This window comes from Cuculus canorus, chromosome 1, assembly GCF_017976375.1.
Source record: "Cuculus canorus isolate bCucCan1 chromosome 1, bCucCan1.pri, whole genome shotgun sequence".
In the NCBI taxonomy this organism is placed as follows: domain Eukaryota; kingdom Metazoa; phylum Chordata; class Aves; order Cuculiformes; family Cuculidae; genus Cuculus; species Cuculus canorus.
In genome coordinates, this window is record NC_071401.1 from 19,345,776 (window position 1) to 19,368,573 (window position 22,798).

Genomic DNA, 22,798 nt, shown 5'->3' on the forward strand with positions numbered 1-22,798 from the left:
ATCAGGACACAATCAGAAGGAACAAAGACAGAAACATGGATGTACTAAACTTGATGAACATATGGAAGAATCCAAATAAATTTCAACTAAAAATAATATATTATATACCAGTAATAATTATACAGAATATTAGTTCAGAGGACACCTCAGATGAGCAGAGATAATAAATTCAGACTCAGAAAATTACTGATATGTAGCTGAAGACTAAACTGGCAGCGAGTTCAACAGCAACTCTGAGTTTGAGAGCAGTTCTGAAAGGTACTAGTGCATGAGGTTACTGTACATACCATTTATATATGAATACAATCTGTCAGAGGGGTAAAGGACCAACAGCTTTAAAATCAACAATTGCTGATGGGAAAGAGAAGGTGGAATCAAGATTCATTTTCTCCTTTTAGTCTTAAATCTCTATGTGTCTCTGCCTGGGAAACTCATTTACACCAAGCTTTCAAAATAATATCTACTTCTACTTTGAGTTGAGACTTGAGACACGCAGAGCCTGATTTTCAGGCTCATGAAGTCTGCTGTTGTCAGTGATTTCATAGCCCCACCATATTATTGGTGCAAATCTCAGTATTACTGAATTAAGTGTATTATATGTCACAGCTGTTCTTAAAAATCTGTAATGAAGAAAGTTCCTCAGTGGTGTTGTGATACTGGTTATTCATTAGTTCAATAAATTCCTTTATCATTAAAACTCCTGTTAAAAAAAAAAAGGAGATTTTTCTTCTTTTTTTGCCTTTAGAACATGGAAAACAACTTGTTCCTCTTCATGGCAGAAAACCTTTAATAATGGACTTACATTATGCTCACTTCTTTACTTTTCAGCAAAAAATAAATGCAGTTCGCTGTTTTCGTTTAGTGTAATTTTTTTCTGACTTACTGATCATTAGAAGTTTCCTTTATTTTCTTTACTACTTGTGTGCATCTGTGTTTTAGTTTGGATGAAGAATTTTGAAGTGAATTTCCAAGCATTTCCATTTATCATGACTTTTATTTTTATCATCAAATAGTGGTCTTGGAGTAGACATACTGAATTCTTTTAGGATAAAACTCACCTGAAAGCTGTGTCCAAGAATATGTGTGAACACAACTGCTTCTCAACTACTTCCTGTTTTTAACTTCACAGGCAGAAATACTCCAGTTATAATCTAAGTTTACCCCCTCCTGGAAACACTTCTTGTGTATTCAACATTTTTTCTCCATAAAAAATAATTCTGGTTGCTCTAAACATTCCTACATCAAAGCTCTTCTGGGAATTCAGTTTTAAGTGATTTAGTGTTGCAATGGAAATCGGTGGCAGAATGGAGAATTGAAGAAAAATACCTCAAATCATAAGCCACCAACTCAGTCTTCTCCCTGCTACACTAACAAAGAAGACCCTGTGGGCTTTTTGGGTTTGGGTTTTTTTCATCCCTCAATGCTGTCAGATGAAATCAAGCAAGCATATGCCACATGATGGTCTGCTGTTGCAGGGAACATGCCTCAATGGACACAGGTTATTCCTGTTGCCTTTCTTGTTCACTTTCTCAGTGTGGAGCAGAACGGAGAACTTCCCCCTGTCCCCATTTTTCATTAATATGTTAGTAATTTTGATATACTTTCTATATCAGAAGACCAAGAGTCAGTACCCAGAAGTGTTATTTCAAAGGATATTTTAATTTAGAATCTTCCATATAGATGCTGCAGTTGTACTGGACCAATTTTTTTATTAAATTACCATTATGCTTTTGCAACAGTGATCTGATTTTACAATGTAATGTAAGATGGAGAAAAAGAAACATTAAGTGTTATTTGTCAAGAAGAGTGATCTTTATTAGATCTGACCTTTCTCTAAGCCAACACAATAAAAATGTGTATCATTTTTATACTTGCAAAGATTAATTTTGCTTAAAGTAAGCAAAAGATTAGTCTCTTGTGGGGCCTAAAATTCTCATTGGAAATAATTGAATCTCATTACCAAGAATACACTGTGAAGCTTTTATGATTTACCACAATCAACTATTAAAAACATGTTCTTACTCAGAACACTACCTTTCCAATCTCTGCTGCCATATAGTATAGCACTAGAAAACTGACCTTTTATGAAGACTTAAAGCACCATGTAATTAACTTTTTCTACGTACAGAGTTAAGACTTCATGAAACTGTGAGGTTAAATGTCAATATGTCCTTTGCAGGCATTTTTTTATATTACAGTTCTTGGCTTTCAAGTGTTAATGTACCTTTTTTTTTAAAAAAAAAAAAAAAAGCAAATTTGTACTGCAGTGCACAATGTTGTCCAATTTCACTCTTTGAGCAACCCTAATCAAAGACAAATAGCTCTGAAATGCAAAGCAATAAGCTGTCTTGGAGATTATTTTATGAACCTGATCCAAAAACCATTGCACTGGATGGAAATGTATTGTACTCGAGGTTGCATGTTTTCCCATGTATCTCATTCTGTACATTTTCTCTTTACATCCAAAGTAACTCTCTATAAGAGCTCTAAATGCTTATTAAAATCTTTTTGCAAGACCAGTAGCTGATTTGCACACCTTGGAACTGAAGTGCTTACACTAGAAATAGGCTTATGTAGACAGCAAATTCATCAGTTGAAAAGTTTTATCAAAGGGATGAGTAAATACTGTTTTCCCTGTATCCTAACGATACTTGAAATTCAGAGAAGAAAACCTCCGATTTCTTACTTCAGGTTTTTATGATTCTAATTCAAGATCTGTAACTGACTACAGAATTTTTTGAGAGTATAAATGGCTCTTCTCATATATTTACCTAAGCACTCTGAATTCAACTATGAACAAATCACCATATATCAGACAATCTAAGACTTGCTTAGTCTTGTGTTCCACAGGAGTTGAATATATTTATTGATTATATTATAGCCATAAATATTAACTCCTAAATTACAGATAATATTCTGTCTGGTGTCACATCAAATTAATAAACTCCTGGTACCCAGACTGTAATCTTCCAAAGTTGAGATGCACTGTATTTAGTAGATAATTAATTTTAATTAAGACAATTAAGAAAGATCATGTTTCCAGGGCAATTCTGCATTGATTTTTTTTACACACTGCTGACTACTATCTTTGAAGCAATTCTGAAATTCATACGTTACTGGATAAGCCTGGAACTTATGAAAACCACACTCCTATCTTATCAGCTAGTTCACCTCATACATTTTATGATATATGCTAGCAGTTTTTATTTGCATCTCACTGAAAAAAAATAAAAAAAACCCAAAAAAACATGCTGCAGAACTTGTCAGACCAGAGCAAAACCAATTTTTCACATGCATCAGGACAGCAACTGGAAGTTTATGTATCACTCAGGAACAGTGTGTTGTTGTAAGGAACTATTTAAAGCCAGCTAGAAGGCAATAGGCCTTCTTGAAAGTGAAGGTTGCTAGGCAATAATCTGCTGGGTCCTCTTGACTCCAAAGAATGAAGTGACCTTATGAGATAAAAAAATAAAAACAAAATCTAAGGAAAAAAGGTGAGAGTTTTTCTGAAACAGCAAGGAAGGAAATCTTAAATTGCATGGAAATTGTGCTTCAAATATCTAGCCCATGGTGCCACAACATATGAATAGGCCAATTGCTTCTAAGTCTATCCTTTTAGACTTTTAGCGGAAGTATCTTTTATTCTAACAAGTAGAGAAGAACTGCTTTCAGGAAACTTTAAAATACAAGTATTCATACACATGTCTCGGGCACATATATCAGGTTCTAGCAGACAACTACAAAATATTAGAGAAAGAATGTTTTAAATTATAACTAACACATTGCTTATAGGCTCCTGGAAACTGCAGCAAATTACTCCTGAGTTAGAAGAATTTGGACATCTTGCACAGTGTGCAGGCAGAATGCATCTTAGGAAAAAAATCCAGCCTGTGCCCTTTTTTCTCTGTCTTTCAGAGACGTACCTCCAGTTTGCGTCTTAGCCCTTTCTTCTGACATTGAGTTTGTCCTATTTAACGGTTTGGCTGGTAATGTATATATATCAACCTTCTATTTCTCTCTCTTCTATACAAATAATCGTAACAATAGGTAGAGTTAGGGAACGTTAAGGACATAGGACTTCCGTAATCAAATATTTTTAGGCCAAAATCTAAGAAGATCTTCCAATGCTACATGAGGGACCCAACAGGGACTTCATCTGCACTAGTACCAAACACTGAGTCTAATTATTAATTGAAGAATTCCTTTCTATTATTCCCTGACTCTATTGCCCAAGGCTGAGGTGTGGCTTTTACATTCAGTCTAATATCATTCAGTAGAAAGTTAAGTACTAGGACCTCCTAAAACAGATGACAATGAAGAGGTTAGAAAATATGAAGTAGGTGGCAACTGTTAACATTCACAACAAAATAACTGTCCAGTAGAGGCAGTTACATGAAAATGAAACAAGTGTTTTGTGGCAAAGATGAATGCTGCATATTTACATGCAATGTAAAGGAAATTTCTCAATAAAGCAGGAAGAAGATCCTGAATCTGAAAGTTTTGCATTTTGTTTTGTTTTGTTATTTTTTTTGAGCAAGTAAAATGTACTTTAAAGGACATTTAATTTAAAGCATTTTTTAAAGTCCAAATGCAAAAGAAGATATCTTCAAGCATTTCTACCTATCGCACTATCTCAGAAGAGAGTTTATCTATTACTTAACCTTCTAGCAGTTAAGAAATGTATATAAGAAGAAAGTATCTATAAGCATATGATTTATATACAGAGAGATAAAATTTATAGATATCCTAAACTCAGAATATCTATTAAAAACATGTTGACTCAGAACCAGGTCAGTTATTACATGGGTGTGGTGACGGAAAGTCCCAATAGAGACTGTAGCTGAGCCTTTTATATTCCCATTTCCCTACTGAAGATTTGAACTTTTACAAGGGTTACTCTATAGAGTTTTCCAATTGTTCACCCTCAAAATATACTTTATTCTAAGAAATATTTTGCTTTAGGATCCTATTGCATCAACACAAACAAAGGAACTTTCTTTTTATTTCTGTGTTTCTGGAAGAAAATTGCTGTGGAATATTGAGCCTTATTTTCTTTATTAATCTAATGGAAATCTTCAAGACCTTCTTCAGAATGTCACTAATTCCTGATTTGAACATGAATTATAAATGACTAATAAATCTGTTGGAAGTTAACTTAAAAACTGAACTTGATATTGGCATCCCAGAAGAGAAACAAGAAAGCCAGGCAGGTAAAAATTATACCAAACACTATCTCTGACAGAGCAATTTTCATCTCTACTTCTGCAAATGCATTACAAAGGAAGGTAATTACCATTATTACCACCTTCTTTTCAGATTGGTAAGCTTAGTCAGAAAGAGCTTATATTACTATATAACTCAACAGAGATCCAACCTGAAAAGTGAGGGAAAGAACCTGTATACCTGAATATCTGTCTCTTTGTTTGTAACTCAGACAACCATGAAATAAGTGGAAAAGATTGAAGACAACAGAAAAGTACCAATCACAGCAAAATACCTCCATAGCGGCCACTTCTGCTTAGAACTCTCCGTTTTCCTTAGCTGTGAACTACCAGCTGAGAGAGGAGGACATGAGGGCCAGTTCACAGTATTATACTTGGACCAGCTTTTGATGAAAGCATGCAGGTAATACTCAGCAATAATTTAAAAAGACCTAGCCTTGGAATAAAAATTTCCTACAGCGTGATCAGAGTAAATAATTTCTACGGTTTTATGCTATATAGAGAGCTTCCCTTTTTATTCCTTATGTAATGCGGAAAGCATTCTTGATTATGATTTTAAATCAGTTTCTGCATATCTCTAATTTCATCTGCCAACTGCGTAGTCTTGCATAGCTTAAAAGATTAAAAGCTCTTAAAAAAAGATGGAAGAAACCTATTGGCTTTTTTCCAGAAAATTCAGCAGGAAACCTTTCCTTGAAGCTGTTCTTTAGACAAAATAAGTATTTGTTTTGAGATTAATATCACACAATAAAACCAAGTCACAAGTACAGGTGATCTTAGAAACTGCAGATGGCAAAACTATCATAATTCTATGCATTTAGCTTACCTCTTTTACTATTAACTGCCTTTTGCATACTGTGATGTGTACATAGACTGGTTACAAAAGCAGCTTTCCCTATACAAAGCCATGAAATGTTGCAGTCTTCAATCTAAAAATGCTCAGAAACCATTTAGCAAGAACTGTGATATCAGTTTTTTCCCATAAAAGTGTAGTTTCAATAAACATTTTCCTATTTAGCATCAACTTGCAAGTTGGTCTTGATGACATTAGTGAGTCTCCCTGTTAGTAGAGAGGCACCGTGGAAGAAAGTTTCATTAACCTCAATTTTCTCTCTTACCAGTTCCCTTAAGAAGGAATCTCTTTGCTTCACTTTTTGTCCCTTCCTTAGGAACTTTTCTGTCTAGCTTTATTTCCTTCTTTCTCCTGTGTCCTTCATGTTCTTTATAATCAATTTTTTCATATTTTTTTTTGTCCCACCTTTTTTTTTCATCCTCTCATTAATCTCACTGATGTTTTTTTATTGACCTCCTACCTGTTACCACAGCAAGTCATACTATCAAGACAGTAGCAACATTTTGATCTTTATTTCTCTGTAAAATCATTTGTAAAAAAAAAGAAAAAGAAAAAGTTTTTGTGTTCTGAGGGAATTTACACTGTAAATTCTGGTTGTCTTGGCTAGTGTTCTCTGATATTTATATTCACTGGTACTAATAACATTTGTAAATAACACAAGACACCATTGTAGATTTTTGATATAATCCTGTAATTGTACATTTTATGAGCATGAATGTTCCATAGTCATGTTAGTGACATGGAGATGAATTGGGATCCTGATCTTCTCACTGCAGTCACATGAGCTGAACATGCAGCAACTCTTATTAAATTAAAACTCAGTTTTACTTGATCCTTTGTTGACTATGTTTATAAGCTCCTTAAACACTGATGTGTATAGTGGAGTGCGATTTTGTGAAAGGTATTTTTCAAATTGTGTCTAATTCTGAAGCAAGCAGCTTACAATAGATTCAGTAATTATCTGTGGTTATCAATTAATTGCTCTTATGAGTGAAGATTTTTATTAGATAGCCCTATTACTGGGGGAGTAGCCCTGAAAGCAATACAGATTTCAGAAACAAATGATAAAAAAGTAACAATGTTTGAAAGTTTCATTACTCAAGGAATAACAATAAAATGCTCTTTTATTTCATTTTATTTCTCTGCCTTGAATCAGAAACATACATGTCCAGTGGTTTGCTCCCTAATGGTGTCAGAGGCTAATATTTCAAGAATAACCTGTGAAATTAGTGTGCTCCTGGTGATTCTACCAGCACTTCCTATAGGTCAACCAAAATGAGACAATTTTTGAGGGGTTTTTCTAGTTCAACTTTATTCTGGTGTTTAACCTGTTGCTCTTCAAAAACTAAAATCAGGGAAAAAAGCCCTGCTTAAATAAAAAATGCTATGTAATTCATAAGTTCAACGTTGGGAAAGGTTTTAGTTAGAGTCAAATCTTATATTTATACATTTTTCCCTCAACTTTTTCCATTGTTACGACTCTGTTTAGTCTTGGTTTCTTTTTACTTATTGGCCCCAATTTTGATCAAATTCACTAACATATCTATTCTCTGCCTGTGAGAAATATAGCATTAGAGTTAGGTCATAACATGGAAAGAAGACTGAGATTCCAGCTCCTGTGACTGAGAGATTTCCCCCACTGGTACTTTGACTTCATGCCAACTCTGGTTCCTTTTCCAAAGAGGCACTGTTGCAGCAGAAAGAGACAACTCTCCATGGCCAGCTCTCCACTGGACAACTCTACACATCTGATTCTTCACAGGGACATCTGTATGTGGGCAGGGTTAGGGGTAGTACTTGGATTAAGATTAAAGTTAGAATTAAAGTTTGGGGCTCCCCATGGAGAATTGCCCCCGTGGAGAACTGGCCATGTAGATTTGTCTTACGGAGAGCTGGCCACGCAGACTCGTCCTAGACCCCTATTGCAGCACTGTTTCTGGATTAATGTTTCCACCTAAGTAAGGCAATACTTCAAAAATAGGCTGCACTGGGGAGAAATATTGAAAATATCTTAACTAAGATACTCTATTGAATAAAGTACCTTTTCATATACTCTAGTTTCCATTAGCTCCTGCTTGTGGAGCATATATCTGCTGTTAAAAGGGAAGTGTGCAATGGCAACAGAAGAGTGGTGACATCATACTATTTCGGATAAAGTGGACATCTGTTGCTTTTAAAAAGCAAGATAAAGGCAACCTAAGCTAATTAAGTGTATCTTGGGGATGGGAGGACGAAGGCAAAATTAACAGTGAGGAAAACTATATGGATAATTATAAATGAGATTAAAATACTAATAATAACAATAGAAGTTTACTTAAAACTCACAATCAATTTTATTGAGCCTATATGAAGAAGAAGCATGCACTGCAGTTTAGGAAGATGATAACATTGAGAACAAAGCTATCAGAAGTAGTTCACAACCACAGCCCAGCCCTCATAATTCACTGCTTGTAATTTGATCATTCCGGTGAGGTTGTTAACCACAAACCCACAAACAGCTGTACTAGCACAAGAGAGACCAAGCTAAACAGATTGTAGGAAGACAGGACTGTAGGAATATCCAAAGCTGCATTTGTTTGCAAAGCAAGTGTCTTGTGAAACTGAATCCTAAATGTAGATCCACAGAGGAATTTCAGACATGGTGATAAATTGTCTTTACTAGTATTTGTTGCTTACATCTTGATGTGAAGACTGTAATGTTGAATTAGCTTGACATCTCAGAGTCAGATTCAGAAAAGTCAAATGTTATCCAGAAGACTGTACCATGAACCCTCAACTTCACTGTCCCCTGAGCACATCCTGGGGTTGCTCTTATGCATTCTGGGTCTGCATATGTTAGAGTTAATTTTCTTAGTAGTAGCCCACACGGTGTTGTGTTTTGGATTTGCAACAAAAATGATCAATTGGATATCCCATACTGTGTGACATCTTAGCAATAACAGATGAAGGAAGAAGGACGATGGGGAGGGTGTTTGAGGCTTTGTCCTTTGTATTGTTATGTAACTGTTAAATGTGAGGAAGCCCTGCTTTCCTGGGAATGGCTGAAAAACTAACTGCCAAAGGGAAGTAGTGAATGATTTTTTAACTTGCTTTGAATTATATACTGAATTGTGTTTATTTAAGCCCATGTTTTCTCACTTTTACCTTTCTGATTTTTTCCCCATCACACTTAACAAACTACTGTGTAGGGCTTGGCTGCCTATTGGCATGAATAAGCAACTTTACATCAGATCAATTTGCTCAGGACTGTATTCTCTCTGAAGAATTCCCTGATCATTGGTCATGATCCCTCTTCCAGCCTCTTCCTCTCCCTTTTAAATAAAATGGATATCTTAAGTTATAAAATGACCATAGAGAGAAACAAACAACATAATTTCATCATACAATGCACTTTTAGTTTTATTGTTAAATTGCATGGGTCTGGATAGCTACAAGTAATCCTGTATGTCTGTTATTGCCATTGCAATATTGAATTTATATATTTTTACATCAGTAAGGCTGAAAGCTTGAAAATATGAAACACTGCAAACCAGTTTAGACTAGAGAATGTCTCACTGTCAGCTCCATGAGGGAGATTTTGTCCCAGTCTTGGGAAGGCTGGTGGAAAAAAAGAGACAGGGAAAAGTTCTGTAGAACATTTCTCTTTGATTGTTGGTTTTTGCAGAGATACTTTAAGTATGCATGTTTCTGAATCAAATGACAGTTCAAGAAATGCACAAGAAAGTATTTTTAAATAAGTTATTTATACACAATTCTGACAATTTAGATTTGTTTAGTTCCTTTTCAGTTCCTTTCACTACAGGAACCTCATGAAGAGCTGCCATCCTATGCTGCTGAGGTCTACAGTTCTCTGAAAATAAAGTTTGTTCTGATGTCTGAGGGCATAAAGACTACAGTGCTGTTGTAGGTTCTACACACTGCTGCCATACATCCTCTGACAGCTCACAGGATTATGAACTCCCAAGCTAAACTATACAGAGCAACAAAGTGGAACATCTGGAGCATATACAACTAGCAGCAGACTTAGGAGGGCTGGATTGATGGTTTAATCTGATGACCTTAAAGAACTTTTCCATCTGAAACCATTCTGAGATTCTGTGATATAGATTTAATGAAATGTTTACATTTTCAGTGTGATTAAAACATTAACCTTCTGAGACTTTCTCCTACTTCTACCTATGCAAGCCTGAGAATGGTGTCATTAGCCACTTGATTTCATTTTGGTTTCCACTGCTGTTCATTGAATGTTTCATATGGTATAACTGAGTCGACAGAGGCATCTAAAATTGGCACCTGATCTTGTGTGAAACAGAGGAGAACAGCAAGACTTAACACTCCATCACACAGATTAGGTTTTACCAAGATTGTCAAGCTTTTATTGCCGGAAGAGAATTATAGTCTTAAGAAAAGTTCTGTCAAGAATAAATTATATAGGTAAGTAACTTTTAAGAATACAAGCAAATTTAAAATTATATATGCACTGGGGTAATTAATGTGGAAATGACTGATTTACAGAAGCAATACTTGATCATGAACCTTGAGTTTTATATCCTACTGATATCTAGCATCAACCAGGTGAGAAAACATATTTTCAAATTGTTAAAATATGTTTTCATTATCAGTGCAGACATAAACAGCTCTTAAAACAGCCAAAGAGCTGACAACTTGTTTAAAGGGACCAAAATCTCCTGTTAGTAAATTCTCTTTCGTTGGACCACTTGTATTAGTTTAATGTGATAAACTGGGATGGGATGTTGTTGCACAGAACAAAGAGTGCAGTTCTCTATGCAGTGATTCATCTCACTTGTTTATTATGGAACAGTTCAAAGAAAAGAGGGATCACCAGACTCCACATGTCACATGTCTCAGTTCACATCTCAAGAGAACAATTAGTGATTCATATTTATTATTCCTTCATGAGATACAAAAAATCCGATATTTTAAGGAAGATCATAGATTCAGGTACAAACACTTCTTTGAATAAAAAATCTAATCTTGTAAACACACAAGTAAAGTTACTACGCAACAACTTTAGTATTATACTGACAATAAAAACACAGACTTTATTGCATAAATATGCTTAAATGCATGGTATTTTAGAGGGAATTTCTTGCTCAGTGTTAGTAAATTCAGGGTTAACAAATATGAGGCCCGTTACTTATGTCAACAAAAAAAAGAATATTCATGAAGGGTCTGTTTCTCCATCTTTCTAATTGAACCTTCATTCTGAACATAAAACTTGGTTCAATAGATAAAGCTAGTTTAGAATAATAAAACTAGTTTCAGAATAATAGGAAATTTTAAATATTTTTATTTTAAATAACAACTGAAAGTAATCTTATATTACTACGAGTTCACTTTAGTTTTATACATTCAAAACTTTTCATGGTACTTAGAATAATGTGTGGATTTCTTGAATCACAGTAATAAATATTGAAGGTAAAAACATTGAAAAATCTCTGCAAAAGGCAGGGCAAAAATAATTCAACAAGAACAAATTCAAGATTTGAAAACAAAAATGAAAATACCAAATACGGGCTACGACTTTGCTTTTAAATAAACCCACTACAAAGTAACTCAAGAGGAAATCCAAAGAAGCATGTTTAACATACAGACAAAGAAGGAGGAATTATTTCATCTGAGTTTTTGATACAAAATTTATTACATGATGTTGTGGTTTAAACCTGCAGACATCTAAACACCACACAGCCATTCAACATTTGTCAGAGGACAGAATGAAAAAAAGGCAAAACTCACGTGTTTAACAGGAAAATAATACTAATGCTACCACTACTACTACTACTACTACTACTACTAAAAATAATGATGATAAAACAATATGTGAAACAAGTGATGCACAATGCAGTTGCTCACAACCTGCTGCCTGATGCCCAGCCAGGCCCCAAGCAATGGTCTCCAACCCCAGCCAACTACCCCCAGTTTTACTCAGCATGATGTCACATGGTAGGGAATACTTCTTTGGCCATTTTGGGTCAATTATCCTGGCTGTCTCCCTCCCCAGGTTCTTTTGCACCCACAGCCTCTTCACTGGCAGGGCAGTGTAAGAACCTGAAAAATCCTTGACTTAGTTTAACCACTGTTCAGTAACAACTAAAACATCAGTGTGCTATCAACATTATTCTTATCCTAAATCCAAAACATAGTGCTCTACCAGTTAGTAGGAAGGAAATTAACTCTATCCCAGCTAAAACCAGGATGTATGATATCCTCTCTACTTTAAATAACTGCCTTCTTCTTATCCGTATTAAAATATCTGTTTTCTACTAGGTCTTTCATCATTCACTCAGTTCAGAAATTTGTGTATGTTAACAGAGAAAAAGGCATAATTTCTATGCATGGTTTTTCTGAAAATAGATAATGGAAAGACTGATGTTAACTTAAAATGCCATTATCACTCTCTTTTTTTTTTGGCCATGGTTTAAAAATCACAATATAACCTGGCTATTCAATAGAAGAATTGCATACATTGTAGACTTTACTATATAGATACTCTGCATCTTGGAAGTTGGACACTAAGAAATTTTTTGATACTATAGCAAGCTCCATCTGCAGGAAGGGAAGAAAGAATTGCTGAAACTATTACACTTGTGAAACATTTTCAGTAGAGAATCTGATCTGTGATTCAATCTCTGCCAAAAAAGGAGCTGGTTCCCCCACCCTCCATCTTTTCCTTGAGAATGTTGCACACTTGATTTCTGACTAAAACTACAGTCTCTTTGTTTTCCTACTACTATTTCATGGTTCCACATCTTAATTTGCTAACCATATGCTCCTCTGATGAAATCAGCAGATGTTTCTTCGCTTAAGCTCAGCCTGCAAATTTCTCAACAGTGTCAAAAGAATTATATGCCAGAAACACTAACTAAACTAAACATGTAATAGGAATGGATAAAGCCAGTACTGAGTACCTACAGCATAACATAGGTTGATTTTATTCTAGCCTTTTCATGTTGTTAGCTACATCTGCACAGAAAAACAGGCTAACCCTCCAGTGACTATTTATTTCTCTCTTCCAACTCTGTTGTTTGGAATTTTTTTTGTTTAGTTGTGGGTTTTTTGTTTTGGCTTTGCTTTTAAACTCTATTATTGAGACAAATACAAAGGAATCTTCCATTATTTGGTCATTGAAGAAACAAGCAGATGGTTGATAACTATGTTAAATCAATTACACTAACTTAAGACATCAACTTGTCAGAAAAAATTCTTGGCAAAGGCTCTGTTTTAAAGTCAGAATATGTCCTTCAGATCCTGGTGTATATCTGAAATTTTCTATTGGTCGCGAGTTGAAGGTATCTGGGTCTGACTGGTGAAAGCAATTGCGTATGACAAGAGAAAAAAAACACATATCTTTCCTAAAGTTTGAACACATCTAATTTTCAAGAAAAAACTCTTTTACTGGGTCACTACTTTATTTAATTGGATGTTGTGGTAGATTAAGCTGAGAACAGTTGAGCTGAATAAAGAAGCCCAAAAATCTTCATGAAAAGACACATTTTTTTTTCCTGCATCTCTAGGCACCTCACAAAATAGAGCTGTGATTAATAATTTAATACACAGGGATAGACTTGGCAGAACTAATAAACAGTATTGATGTAAAAGATGCAGCATAAGATACAGTTTTTTCTCTTGGAGTTGTCAATGGCCACAGACTTTCTTCTGGTACTTGGACCAGTGTTAATATCTTTGTCAGCAACATAGCAAGTGGGATTGAGTGAATCCTTAGCAAGTTTTCTGATGGCATCAAACTGTGTGGTGTGGTTGACACACTGGAGGGACAGGATGCCATCCAAAGGGACCTTGACAGGTTTGAGAGGTGGGCCCATGCAAGCCCCGTGAAGTTCGACAAGGCCAAGTGCAAGGTCCTACATGTCTCTTGGGGAAATGTTAAGCAAAAATATAGGCTGGGAAGAGAATGAGTTGAGACCAGTCCTGAGGAGAATGACTTCAGGGTGTTGGTTGGTAAGAAACTCAACACAACGTAACAATGTTCACTTGCAGCCCAGAAAGCCAAGAAGTAGTATGACCAGCAAGTCTAAGAAGGTCTCTTCCTCTACTCTGTTGTCATGAAACCCCACCTGGTGTACTGCATTTAGCTCTGGAGCTTCCAACGTAAGAATAATGTGCATCTGTTGGAGTGAGTCCAGAGGAGGATCACAAAGACTGTCAGCGAGCTGGAGCACCTCTCCTAGGAAGACAGGCTTGTGAAATTTGGGCAACCTCTAGCAGAACGTGTCCCTGCCTATGGCAGGGGGTTGGAACTAGAGAGTCATTAAGGTCCCTTTCAAAACAAATCATTCTATGATGCTTTGACTCCTCATTCATGAGATATACATCGATAATCAACCGCTCATGAAAAGAATACAACAAAGCCCGATATACAATTAAATACACAATATTTCTTATACCATAAAAGATTGAACTTTTCTATGAAGAGAAAGCATCAGCAAGCTCAGAAATGACAAACACGATTCAGTTTATTCACAGTGAGATGAGTTGTTCACTTTTGGCAGTTTTAGGGTCTTGAACTGAAGAAAATAGACATAGTTCCTTTTAAAGCTAAGAAATGTTCCTTGACAGGTGATTAATATAATGATCAAAATAAGCACATTAAAAAAACCCACACCACTAAAATTGGGATTGAATAGGTCAAAACTTCTATGCTATTTCTAACCCTGTAAGTCAAGGGTCAGAGCTTGCAGGCTGCAGGGGCTTAGATGGATGATAAAGATCTAAAGTGAATAACAATGAAAAATAGTGGAGGATGAAAGAATTGATCAGCATGTGATTCATTACTTTGACAAGTATAATGTTTTCCACAACCTCAGTTTCATGGTCAAGCATTTTTAGTGTAATTAACTTTCTAAAATAAATGTGATGAATTCCCAGACCATGTGTGGTAGAAATAAATGTTGATAAATTCATACTTCACCTCATAATCAGAGGCAATTAAGAGGGCAGCTATTTTAACACGCATTGGCTTGCACTTGTTTAATACCCTAAATATAAATAAACCCAAATAAGAAATGTCAACCTATTTTTTGTTTGCTTGTAGATATCTTAAAAGATTACAATATAAACTTCATTAGGTGTAGAAATGGAAGATTTACAATGATAATTTTATATTTTGTTGTGACTACTTATATGTTGTGTGCCCCTCACCACGAGAAGGTTGTTGAGGCTCTGGAGTGTATCCAGAGAAAAACAACGAAGCTGGTGAGGGGGCTGGAGAACAAGTCTTATGAGGAGCAGCTGAGAGATCTGGGGTTATTTAGCCTGGAGGAGAGAAGGCTGAGGGGAGACTTTATTGCTCTCTACAACTACCTGAAAGGAGGATGTGGAGAGGAGGGAGCTGGCCTTTTCTCCCAAGTGACAGGGGACAGGACAAGAAGGAATGGCCTGAAGCTCCGTCAGGTGAGGTTCAGGCTGGACATCAGGAAAAATTTTTCACAGAAATGGTCATTGGGCACTGGCAGAGGCTGCCCAGGGAGGTGATAGAGTCACCTTCCCTGGAGGTGTTTAAGGGACGTGTGGACGAGGTGCTGAGGGGTGTGGTTTAGGGAGTATTAGGAATGGTTGGACTCGATGACCCAGTGGGTCCCTTCCAACCTAGTGATTCTATGATTCTATGATTCTATTTCAGCTCTTTATGAGTTGACTGCAATGTAATTAATGCTAAAATAGGTCCTTCTAGCATTTCACTTATTAGCTGCAGATTGAAAACAAGATAAGATGGATGATACTAGCTGTATGTAGTATGACCTTGATCCATTGTGTACTCATTTTTGTTATTACCTGTGTCTTCATCTTCTAACATCCACTAATTTTATGGCTTGCCCATAATACAACTGCTCAACAGCTGAGTTATCTGCATCCTGTTAACTAGCATCTCAGTTCCCCTCTTCTGGGGTCTGAGACAGAAATGCTAATGACAAGAAGAGATACTCACCCAAGCATCTGTTACTATATTACAGGACAAATAACAAATAAGATAGGAAGGCCAAAGGTGATTACACATAGATAAAATTATAGAACTATTGCTACAACTGGAACCTTACCTGAAGGCAAAAAGAGTGATAATAATGTATTTTAATCCTATGAAGAGTTTTGGAGATATTAATTAATTCTGTATTCAGTAATGTCACACTGTCATCCAGTGCCATGATTCAATGGAGCATACCTTACAGACTGGATGGGAGTAGCTGACTACATACAGGAGTGGAACTCTTCATGGAGACTTCAAAAAATTGTCTTTGTCTTATGCAAGACTTATCATGGAATATTTAGACAAGTAATCAAAGGTGGAGGAAAACAGGTACCAAGGTAAACAAATGTGGGGAAATAGAAGGAGAAGACGGGTAAAGGTTGGTTGCATTTGAACAGGTTTCTAGTAAGTGTTTTTTGTCTGGCCATGCCTATCATCTAGCAGGTTCAGCTGTCATAAGTTCTCACTGAACTCTGTTTCTAGCTATTTTCTTGGGTGAAGGTATCTATCTATCTCTATCTCTCTATGTATGCATGCATATGGGATCCTCAGTGCTGGAGAATGGGGTGGGAACAGGGGTTATAGAGGCCCATGTTTCTGTGGTCCCAGCAACTGCAGTGACTGGACATGTAGGTATGTGTGTCAGTGTATGTATGCAAACATCAAGCCAGACTAGGTGGCAAATAGGATTTGACACTTGGAAGTCAGCTGTAAGCCCAGATTGAATGCAGGAGGGACCAAAGGGGCTGTGAGCTGGCTGCTGGAAGGGTCTCAGCCTGTGATCATGATGTCCAAGGTCCAAATGGGCTATTTGTTTGAATGCTTGTCTTCCTGTGCATGAGAAAACCAGAGAAAGGAAGATGTACTTTACAGCCTTATCAAAGGTAATCCACTGGAGATATCCACATCATTTGTGTGCACACACTTGTATGCAGCATATGGACTGGGGCTGCAGGCTCAGAAACTTGTCTGTTCAGATGCCATCAGCTGTGGAGACTGTGATCTAAGGGCAGTCACTGGGCTGACAAAGGATATGAGCCCGGATGCTTGGGGGGATCCCTGTTACATATATGTGCATGGATATATTTCCCACTAACAAATCTTCATCTTGATCAGACAGATGAAGGAACAGGATGACACTATTGATGTTGCTTTTGTGGATGCTGAGTGTTTGCCTGTGTGCCTTATTGTGTATGTGTGCATATGTGTATTTTGCGTAGTGTTTATATATGGACCTATAGGGTATTCATGTTCAGCATGACTCTTGGCTAGAGCTGGATGCAGGAAGCTGCAGCATCCTTGCACCTTCTTGTCTCCCAAGTTTACCAGACTGATTTGTCCAGTGCTACAAAATAGATTTAAAAAGAAAAATATAGGACAATAGCAAAACATATATTCCATTATCTCTTCAACAGAATTTTTTTTCTTCCATATATAATGTGAAAATATATGCTCTGTACAGTTTACACAATTACTAGTTCTTTAAGAGTGGAGGTATTTCTATACAGATTAGCTATAGAAAACAGATGTTGATAGTTTGGGCTCTGTAGCCCCATAGCACAGCACTTCTGTTCTTCTCAACAGGACATAAGCTTTATGCTGAGGTTACAAAGCCTCAGAGTGGTCAGTTTTGCTCTGACTGAATTTTTGCCAACCTACTTGAGCTTCGCTTTACTTGATTTAGCTGTGACAATGATTTCTCTAGTAGACCATGTGTCTGTATGTGATTTGTAATACATTTATCTTTGTATAGTATAATTACAGTTTTATATGAACAGAAATAATAACTTGTTAGTCCACATAGAATAAGATATTTATGACACTAACCCAATGACGTGGTTTAGAGAAATACAAGTCTGGTAGGACTGCAAAGGCCTTGAGAAGGGAAGACACAGGACATGGCACAGAGGATTACAGGCAGGGGATGATAAGTGATAGGGTGCAGGCTGGCATTAGAGGCAGCTCACCCATCATCAGTTAAAGAAATGTAGACCTGGGGCTGGACAAAACTGAATTTAGGAATAACAATGAGAATGAAGTCATGTCTGACACAGGTACACAGTGAATTTGGATGTAATGTGGAGATGCAGACAGAGGAAAATCTAGGTGCAAAATCATGTTAGCAAACACCTGAAGATGGACTGCGGGTGGAACCTAGGGCAAAGAAGAGAAAAACAACCACACAGACATTGTATTCCTCTTGGTGAAGGACTCCAGGTGTTGACTATGTGCTATTACACCCTCCCAAACAGACACCACAAGAACGGCTGCCAGACTTGGGACACAGAGGAGCGGGGAAAGGGTGAGAACGCCAGGACAAGAGGTAAAAAAATGTGTGGATAACTATTTTCATTGCACAACCCCTACTTTTTCTGGAATATTTACATCTCAATAAATAAGTATTCCTGGATTTCTCTGTTGAGGTTTTACTTACACAAAAAATAAAATTGGGTTTATACACACACACACACAAACATATGTATACATAGAAGTGTTTACTGTTTTCCCATAAACAAGATTTTGAGTGTAACATTCTCACACGAAATTACTGAATTATCCTTGCTGGAATGAAGTCTGTGTTTTGTTCAAATTAATAATGCATGATTTCCAAAAAACTGAACAAAAGAATGAAAGAAAATTAATGTTTTAAAAGCCCTGTGAGTCATATAATAAGCACTCTAGGAGCAATATTTCTCATGTAGTGCATCACTGGCTTTAAATTTGATCTGGAATCAAGATTTTCAGCACATCTTTAACTGGGTATCATTTCTATACACATAATTTTGTGGACACAAATAACTACAGTCACATTTTCTGCTTGCTGTGATACAAGGAATCCAAATCAACTAACTAGCTTATGTAAAGCATAGCACAAAAAATATAAACATAAATGGAGAAAACAGTAACCACTGGGCCATGAATAACCACAGGTTTAGCCCATGCAGATCTTTTAGCAGTGTGTACTTTCACCTGAAGACAAAAGCTGCTAGTGTTTTGCTCTCTGTTTTGAAAATAACTGTTGGTGGCAGGAGATTTAAGTTACTATTCCTTATTTGAAATGCGAGCACTAATCATGTGTAGACTCTCCATCTATTGTAGCATAAAGTAGAATGGTTAAGTGAAACACAGAAAGCAATGAAAATTTCTTTAGACTAATATATTTCAAATTGTATTTCAGTTCACTAAAGTCATTTCAAAAAGAGTTATTCAGTCTCAGCTGAAGGTTGGTAACATTTTGTGAAAAGAGGAAATTTCTTTGTTGGTCACTTGTCCTTAACATTTGTTACCACTTAATATATATTGGTGTAAGTCACAGAAAATGATTTGCTCATCTCAACACAGTCCCAGTCCAGAATACTTTTTTTTTTTTCTATTTCATACTTTTTGTGTGTGTGAGGACATGATCTGAAGAATGAAGAAATGACTTAGGGACTTGGTTCATTTGTCTGTGTAAACACAGGCATTTCCCACCTGCCTCCCATGTCAATGCCTCAGATGCAAGAGAATACCTCTTAACATGCCTGAAAATGTGATTACACAACTCTATTTAGGCACTTGAATTACTCCCACATGGTCTCAAATCACTTAAAGCACGAATGAATGACAACTGACAGCGTCAGTGCAAATGAGTGTTTTGGTAGGTTAATACATCTGAAGCTGAATCTTAATTGGGTTCTCAGCTAAGCTCCATGCATTAGGAAAGAGGGCAGTGAAATCACCAGAATTATGCCAATAAGAACAAGATCATACCTTATAACACTAAAAAAACTTATTTTCAGAATATTTTCCTTCATGGCTGCTTCAATTTTTGTGTTTCTGAATGTCTGTGCATTGTTCTGAGTCACAACTGCTTTAAATATATTTTTTCTTATAAAGCTTTCAAACAAACAGCATTTTTCTTTCCTGCTCTTTTTCTCTCCAGAAGTACATCTACATACATTTTCCAAGTGTGTTATCTCCTCCTTTGCTTTCAGAAACCTGTTAATCTTTTTCTTGCATTGAACTTGCTCACTTTCAAAAATGGTCTCTGCAGGATATTACACGACAGTATTAAAAAAGACAAATCACATCATGTGTAGTTACCTGCCAGCAGGAAAAATGTGCTTGTCATCAACTCACTGATTGTTCTTTATCAGGCAGCTTTTGTACTGGGTGATGTCAGTATCAACAATTCATAACTTGTATGCGCGTGGTCAGGTGAGCATAAATATGTTTCTGTAGCTCTCCACTCCTACTTCAAAGGAATCATCCTAGATGTGGATTATAAGCTTGAAATTTCTGCATGGGTGCATATTCTTGCTGTGCTGTAGGTTATACAGACATGAAATGCAAATATTTTGTTCTTCTTTTGTATTATTATTGCTGTTATAATTAGAACTTCTATAACAATCCCTCAAAATCTCAAGGAAAAGCCAAGACTGATTATTATACTAGTCTACAAATGCAAAATAAGACCCAAGTTTCCAAACCCTACCCTTGGATAAAGTAAGAGAGAAACGTGTAGAAAAGAAGGGGTTATGAATGCCCTTCATATTCAACACTCAGCAAAGAAGAATCTCAGAGTTTAGAATGTGAAAAAAATGTGAAAAAATAGATTGGAAGTACATGTGAAAAAATATATGTGAAGATTGAGAAATTGAAAACCAGTTTTATTGGTCTTGCATATATTATAAGAAACAAGCCTCATATCCATTACAACAAATGCATTGATAGTTTATTTTTTTTTAATTTTGTTTTGTTTTATTTTGTTTGTTTGTTTGTTTGTTTTTAGCTGAATCTCTCAGCAGGAATCTAGACATAAGAGTTCTCACCCGTCTGGTTTAGCAACCAAGTGTTTCCTCCCTGAGGTATCAACACTGAAACTCACTCCTTTTTTCTCCATCTTTGCCTAAGGCCATGAACTGTGATAAATTACAGTGAAAAGAGATTTTATATTTTCTTTTTCAAGTGTGGTAGATTGACATGAACAACATGTATACCCTAGTCCACATGAATGGATTCATGTAAGAGTTCATTCATAAATCTCATTAGTAAGTAAGTCTATAGTAAAAGCCATAACAATTTTCAGCAGTGTAAAGTATCTGGAAAGATTGGATGTTGAGCAAAAACAGAGCAAACAAAACACAACTTTATATAACAGTCAAGTTAAGGAAAACATGATATTTGTCCTAGTCCTCACTGAAACTGTAGTCGATCTTCTGCTAAAAGTCAACACAGTTAAAATTTTGCTTGAGGCTGACATTGCATTGCTATCTATCTTTATTTTGCCATCCTCCTTTGTGAGGTGTCACACTGAAATTATCCCTCACTAAATCTTTCGTAAAATATTTTGATGTTTAGTGAGTAATAGTCGTTATTGTGAAATGACAAATTGTGATTGTCTGGAAGGCAATCATCATTTTTTTAACTTGCCCTGGTTATCATTCTAACAATACATGTCTCTCCCTATGCTTAGGAAATAGTTCCTCGGGAAATCTTAGCATAATCTTTATTTTATTCCAAAACTGGGAAGTGGTTGTTCTTTTCACTGTATGTCCTAAAGACTCAAGTAAATCTTTTGACTGCTCTGTTGAGACATCCTGAAGAGCCTTGTGGGTGTGTTTTCTCCTTTCTAAATGTCATAGCACACCTGGATGGGCCAGATCTCAGCTGGCACCAGAATTCTTAATTCTCCTGAAAACAACAAACTTGTATACATCTATGCTAACAAGGAATTACAAAGCCACTCCTTCTAACAGCAGAGACTGAAGAACAGCGACATCAACAGAAGCAGATATTTTTATGTATCTTAAGTAAATTTTCTGTATTAAACACATATATTTGCTGATTGTATTAAAAGTAGTAATGGATTTCAGCCTTATAGCATAACTCCTTTAACAAACAACAGATGAGAGTCCATGTTGGATATGACACTATAGCATAAAAAAATCTTTAAAAAAGGAAGTGGTGAAGACTGTTTTGAGTCAATGTATTCCAAGAACAATAACAATTCTGTATGTGTCTTCTAAATAACCACTGCAATCTATATGTAAATCTTGGGCTTTTTTTTTTTTTTAAATCAATTTTAGGCACATTCTGCTTTGAGAGGAGAAAAAAAAATTGCTTATCTTGAAAAAAAGTGTGACGAATGCTTTTAATGACAGTGCAGTTGGCTTAGAGACATTTTGTCCCTTGCACTAAGCACATGCTGATGTGGTTTCACGTCAGTCCTTGTGATCAGGAGATAGTTTAGGGTCAAGAAGGAAAAGAAGGAAATTATATGGTGAGAAAAGTGTCCCAAAAGCACTTAAAAATTATGTAAATTAATACTAAAGGTTTCAGTAATAGCCCAGGCCAATAAGCCTTTCCACTCCGCTTCTCAGATGAGAAGAGTGATTTTAGATTTCCAGGTTTTTGTAAATGTCATATTTGATAATAATGAGGATGTTCAGGGTTTACTGAAAATGCATAAATTACATCTCAGTTATGTAGAGGAATATTGGCATATTCTGAAAATTGCATTCTGCAATCCACATAAACCATTCAAAATGCTTGAATTAAGCATTGTTGTAGGGCCTCATCTTTAAAGTCCATGAACGCTTCAAAAGTGACAGTGAATAATATTAATTATCACTGACTCTGAAGTATGTGCAAATAGAGGAGGGGAGAAGCAGCATCTGCCTTCTAACATCTGTCTGGATATCACAACACAATGCCAGGCAAAGATGTCCAAGCACCTTC